The following is a 6,781-nucleotide window of genomic DNA, read 5'->3' on the forward strand; positions in this document are numbered from 1 at the left end:
ATGAATGTCAAAGCTCATAATGCCCAGGAGAACATCTTAGGAAAACTAAGATCATGGCATCTGGTCCCATCACTTCATGGGAAATAGATGGGGAAACAGTGGAAACAGTGTTAGACTTTAATTTTGGGCTCCAAAATCACTGCAGATGCTGATTGCAGCCATGAAATTAAAAGACACTTACTCCTTGGAAGGAAAGTTATGACCAACCCAGACAGCATATTAAAAAGCAGAGACATTACTTTGCCAACAAAGGTCTGTCTAGTCAAGGCTATGGTTTTTCCCGTGGTCATGTATGGATGTGAGAGTTGGACTGTGAAGAAAGCTGAGTGCCGAAGAATTGATGCTTTTGAACTGTGGTGCTGGAGAAGACTCTTGAGAGTCCCTTGGACTGCAAGGAGATCCAACCAATCCATCCTAAAGGAGATCAGTCCAGGGTGTTCATTGGAAAGACAGATGCTAAAGCTGAAACTCCAATACTTTGGCCACCTCATGCAAAGAGTTGACTCACTGGAAAAGACTCTGATGCTGGGATGGATTGGGGGCGGGAGGAGAAGGGGACGACAGAGAATGAGATGGCTGGATGGCATCACCAACTCGATGGACATGAGTTTGAGTGAAATCCGGGAGTTGGTGATGGACAGGGAGGCCTGGCATGCTGTGATTCATGGGGTTGCAAAGAGTTGGACACCACTGAGCCACTGAAGTGAACTGAACTGAATGGGTGTCCATGGGCTCTATCAGGGGAATTTTATGAACAGTTCTTCAATTACACATTTTCTGGCAAAAGCACACAGTTATAAAACTAGTTGAGTCTTGTGTTCAAAATAAATTCATATGAAAAGCATTTTCCTGAGCTTGGATAATGAAACCTCCAAAATGAATCAATGTGCAAAATATTGCTACTGGTGTTCTTGTCAATGCAGTACTTTTGTATTATTTTCTACTTTGAAAAGTCAAACACTGAAAGGATCTCAACTTTGGTAGCTATAAGTAAGACAGAATGATTTCTATAACATCTATTTTTAAAACTAATGTTAAAATACTGTTAAATTTTATACTAACTTGATTTGGTTTACAAAATGCCAAGACAGACATTTGAAAATGGAAAACAAATACTAATAATCTACTTTATTATTATATGTAAAATCTAGATGAGCAAAATAGATCCGTAATGAAACATAATAATATGATTAGAATAATTATAATGATTCCATAGGATATGTTTTGGTGAACTAGAACATTAAAAATATATGTGACTTCACAGAGTTATATCATAACGCTTCCTCTTTAAGAAATCCTTCTGATTATTTTGCTCAAAATATATATTCCATTAACTTAACTACATTCTCTGATTGATTTTTAAGTTAAATCACTGACATAGTAACCCCTCTCTCCTTTAACCCAATTCTGACAGCAATTTCTTTGGAATTTAAAATAATTTCATTGAAATATTATTTCCTACATATATATGAAATTGATTGTATATATATATATATATATATACACACTCACAAAGGTTGTAGGTATGTGTGTGTATGTATGTGTGTATATATATATTTGTGTGCATGTATATGTATATATATGTATATAAAACTGTATGCAGAAAGTGTTTCCTAAGTGTTCTTTCAAATTTATGACTTAAGTACCCACACATTAAATTGAACTTTTTTGTTTGCTGAATTGTTTAAAATTTTATAAAAGGAAGCACATTCAAACAAATATACATTTAGCAGCTGCAGCTGTTGCCATTGTTTATTTACATTGCCTGTGTTAATATTCCAGGCTGGGGGTTAAATTTTTCTATAAAACTGGTAGGGGAATAAATGCTCTCAATTAAATCCAACAGGATTTCTAGAGAATGTCAGTTGTCTGTGACAACAGAGACTCTAAGTAGAGTTAGCATATTTATTAACAATAGAAATTTATAAAGTAAATTTTCTTGTCAAATACGTGAATTAATATATCTCTGGTTTGACATGTTCATAACTAGCTACAGAATCTGGTTCAAATGATTGTGAAATATATGAATACTTATTTTTACTATTCAGCTCAGTTCAGTCTCTCAGTTGTGTCCGACTCTTTGTGACCTCATGAACCGTAGCACGCCAGGCCTCCCTGTCCATCACCAACTACCAGAGTCCACCCAAACCCATGTCCATTGTGTCGGTGATGCCATCCAGCCATCTCATCCAGGATGTCTGGCTCTAGGTGAGTGATCACACCATCGTAGTTATCCAGGTCATGAGGATCTTTTTTGTACAGTTCTTCTGTGTATTCTCGCCACCTCTTAATATTTTCTGCTTCTGTTAGGTCCATGCCATTTCTGTCCTTTATTGAGCCCATCTTTGCATGAAATTTTCCCTTGGTATCTCTAATTTTCTTGAAGAGATCTCTAGTCTTTCCCACTCTATTATTAGCTACCTTGCTACTGCTGCTGCTGCTGCTAAGTCGCTTCAGTTGTGTCCGACTCTGTGTGACCCCATAGACGGCAGCCAACCAGGCTCTGCTGTCCCCGGGATTCTCTAGGCAAGAACACTGGAGTGGGTTGCCATTTCCTTCTCCAATGTGTGAAAGTGAAAAGTGAAAGTGAAGTCGCTCAGTAGTGTCAGACTAGTAGCGACCCCATGGACTGCAGCCCACCAGGCTCCTCTGTCCATGGGATTTTCCAGGCAAGAGTACTGAAGTGGGGTGACATTGCCTTCTCCAATTAGCTACCTTAACGATTCCCAAATCTTTGTTTCTATTATGCTCCTATGGAGTCATAATGCTTAGTATATATCACCTGGATGGTCAGTGCTTGCTCCTTGCAAATACTTGCCACCACATCTGAGTTTTCAGTCTCAATATTTGATGACTTTCTACCTGGTAATCAAGTGACTCTTATGATTTTCTCTCTTTTATTAACCACCCCTTTACATCTAATATGTCTGCAAGTGTTAGTGGTTCTACATTCTGATTTACTTTGAACTATCTGTTTGAATTCCTAATCACCCCAATGTCAAAGCACACATGGAATAAGATTTCCGCATACATTTTCTTCAGTTCAGTTCAGTCGCTCCGTCATGTCTGACTCTTTGCGACCCCATGAATCACAGCATGCGAGGCCTCCCTGTCCATCACCAACTCCCGGAGTTCACTCAAACTCATGTCCATTGAGTCGGTGATGCCATCCAGCCATCTCATTCTCTGCTGTCCCCTTCTCCTCCCGCCCCCAATCCCTCCCAGCATCAGAGTCTTTTCCAGTGAGTCAACTCATCGCATGAGGTGGCCAAAGTATTGGAGTTTCAGCTTTAACATCAGTCCTTCCAATGAACACCCAGGATTGATCTCCTTTAGAATGGACTGGTTGGATCTCCTTGCAGTCCAAGGGAGTCTCAAGATTCTTCTCCAGCACCACAGTTCAAAAGAATCATTTCTTCACTTAGGAAACATTAATAAAATGACTAGATAACATTCATGACCTAGAGAATCAACTTTGGTAATAATACCTCAGAATCTATTTTGTACCACTCCCTCTCCCAGACACTTCGAATGTGTAACCTGTTGTAAGAACCACTGGTCAATAGTCATAGCTTCCAGATTAGTACTTCTGACACCAGGCTACAACCCCTGAAGTCTATTTTATTCAGCCAGTTATTTAACTTTAAAAATAACTGAGGATGCATCTCCATGTTTTAAAAATTTTCAGTTTGTCTATTCCTTAAAGAATAAAATTCAATAAAGTTTCATTAGTACTCAGTTTACCTTATAATCAGGCCCTTCTAACATCTTAATTTTGACACTATATCCATGCCCTAAGCACATTTCCTCCATCTTGTTTAATAATCCCCCATAAATTTGATCATGTTTAGAATGTCTTTCTCTTCTTCTACGTCCATTCATACCTGTACATATTTTGAACTGAAATAATTACATTATTCCAATAAATTGATTTCTGCAAATACTTTTCAAGTATTTGGTAAGAGTAAATAAAATAAAGGGCATTCAGGCTTGGTATATGGCTCTATTCATATTACCCTAACCAAATTTCCTTTTTAAAATTCTTGAGAAATGTTTTCTCCATTTACTGAATTGTATTTCAGATTCAATCTATTACTGATATGGAAACATAAAATGCAAAAGAGCTGACAGAGTTCAATCTCACAGGACTTACACATCAACCAGAGTGGCAAGTGCCCCTGTTTCTGCTGTTCTTGATAATATACCTCATCACCATCGTGGGAAACCTTGGTCTAATAGCACTCATTTGCAATGACCCTCAACTTCACATCCCCATGTACTTATTCCTAGGGAACCTGATATTTGTGGATATTTCGTTATCCTCCACACTGACCCCCAAGATGCTGCTCAACTTCTTTGCCATGAGCAAAATGATCTCTCTTTCTGAATGCAAGATACAATTTTTTTCCTTTGTAATCTGCTAACTACTGAATGTTTTCTGTTGGAAACTATGGCATATGATAGTTATGTGGCCATATGCAAACCACTAATTATCCAATGATCATGACCAACAGACTAGGCATTTGGTTGTTAGTTTTGTCATATTTTGGTGGCCTCCTTCATACCACACTTCATATTTTTTTTTACTCAGATTCAGTTCAGTTCAGTTCATTTGTTCAGTTGTATCCGACTCTTTGCGACCCCATGAATCTTAGCACGCCAGGCCTCCCTGTCCATCACCAACTCCCGGAGTTCACTAACTCATGTCCGTCGAGTCGGTGATGCCATCCAGCCATCTCATCCTCTGTCGTCCTCTTCTCCTCCTGCCCCCAATCCCTCCCAGCATGAGTCTTTTACAGTGAGTCAACTCATCGCATGAGGTGGCCAAAGTATTGGAGTTTCAGCTTTAGCATCAGTCCTTCCAATGAACACCCAGGATTGATCTCCTTTAGAATGGAATGGTTGGATCTCCTTGCAGTCCAAGGGACTCTCAAGAGTCTTCTCCAACACCACAGTTCAAAAGCATCAGTTCTTCGGCACTCAGCTTTCTTCACCGCCCAACTCTCACATCCATACATGACTACTGGAAAAACCATAGCCTTGACTAGATGGACCTTTGTTGGCAAAGTAATGCCTCTGCTTTTTAATATGCTATGTAGGTTGGTCATAACTTTCCTTCCAAGGAGTAAGCGTCTTTTAATTTCATGGCTGCAATCAATATCTGCAGTGATTTTGGAGCCCCCCAAAATAAAGTCTGACACTGTTTCCACTGTTTTCTCATCTATTTCCCATGAAGTGATGGGACCAGATGCCATGATCTTAGTTTTCTGAATGTTGAGCTTTAAGCCAACTTTTTCACTTTCATCAAGAGGCTTTTGAGTTCCTCTTCACTTTCTGCCATAAGGGTGGTGTCATCTGCATATCTGAGGTTATTGATATTTCTCCCAGCAATCTTGATTCCAGCTTGTGCTTCTTCCAGCCCAGCATTTCTCATGATGTACTCTGCATATGAGTTAAATATGCAGGGTGATAATATACAGCCTTGACTTACTCCTTTTCCTGTTTGCCTTCTGCAATTCCAACACAGTACATCACTCTTACTGTCACATTACACTACTGTTTAAGAATTTTTGTACTGACCCTTCCATTAACATTCTGATAATATTCATTTTTTCTGGGTCAATACAGGCATTCACCATTTCCATTGTTCTTATCTCTTATGCATTAGTCCTCTGTACAATTTTGAAAAAGAAGTCTCTACAAGGCATAAGGAAGGCCTTCTCCACCTGTGGAGCCCACCTCTGTCTGTCTGTTTATACTATGGGCCTCTTCCCTTCATGTGTGTGCTCTCTGGATCTTTACAAGAAAATGATCAAGATATTATGGACTCTCTGTTTTGCACTATCATCATTCCTTTCTTAAATCCAATTATCTACAGCCTCAGAAATAATAAAGTCATAAATTCCCTGGCAAAAACGTTGAAGATAAATGCTTAAAACTCATATTAGTATTTGTCCTCTTGTTAAAATAGTCATATAATTGTGGAGATCTGATGCTGCTATTTGTAGTTTTGTGTATAAGTTTGTTCCTTTTATAACTATTCTAGAATTTTAATGACTCACTAAGGAGATCCAACCAGTCCATTCTAAAGGAGATCAGTCCTGGGTGTTCATCAGAAGGACTGATGCTAAAGCTGAAACTCCAGTACTTTGGCCACCTCATGTGACGAGTTGACTCACTGGAAAAAGACTCTGATGCTGGGAGGGATTGGGGGCGGGAGGAGAAGGGGACGACAGAGAATGAGATGGCTGGATGGCATCACTGACTCGATGGACATGAGTTTGAACGAACTCCAGGAGTTGGTGATGGACAGGGAGGCCTGGCATGTTGTGATTCATGGGGTTGCAAAGAGTCAGACACGACTGAGTGACTGAACTGAACTGAACTGAACTGAAGGTGGGATTTCTAGTAAACATCTTAAAATATGTGGATATGTAACTCAAAACCAAGAATAAAGATAAATTTTAATCAGGAGTTCATGTAATATTAGAATAATTAAAGAGGAGAGAAATTATCATAGTTCACACATATATTCTCATTGTGGCTTCATAAATGCATTAAGCAATACAATAGTATAATCACCGAAGAAAATGGGATATAATGTCCTTGATAGCAAAAGCACTGTGTAGTCTAGAGACTTACATTACATTTAATTCTACAGTAAAGTTAGGATTGTTTTTGAGTGAATGGAGGACAATCACAGGAATTTGTATCTATAAATAATCGGAGAGAATTAAAATGAATACTTTAAATGAAGTAAAATTGGAAGGCGTATTATTAA

General features: G+C 38.8%; 1 pseudogene; it reads left to right on the forward strand.

The window, feature by feature from the left end:
* The first annotated feature begins 4,100 nt into the window (after positions 1-4,100).
* On the forward strand, positions 4,101-5,936 carry LOC129551349 (olfactory receptor 5H2-like; annotated as a pseudogene).
* Positions 5,937-6,781: the final 845 nt, after the last annotated feature.

Source organism: Moschus berezovskii, chromosome 1 (assembly GCF_049115385.1).
Source record: "Moschus berezovskii isolate FMDL1 chromosome 1, NW_MosBer_1.0, whole genome shotgun sequence".
NCBI classification, from domain to species: domain Eukaryota; kingdom Metazoa; phylum Chordata; class Mammalia; order Artiodactyla; family Moschidae; genus Moschus; species Moschus berezovskii.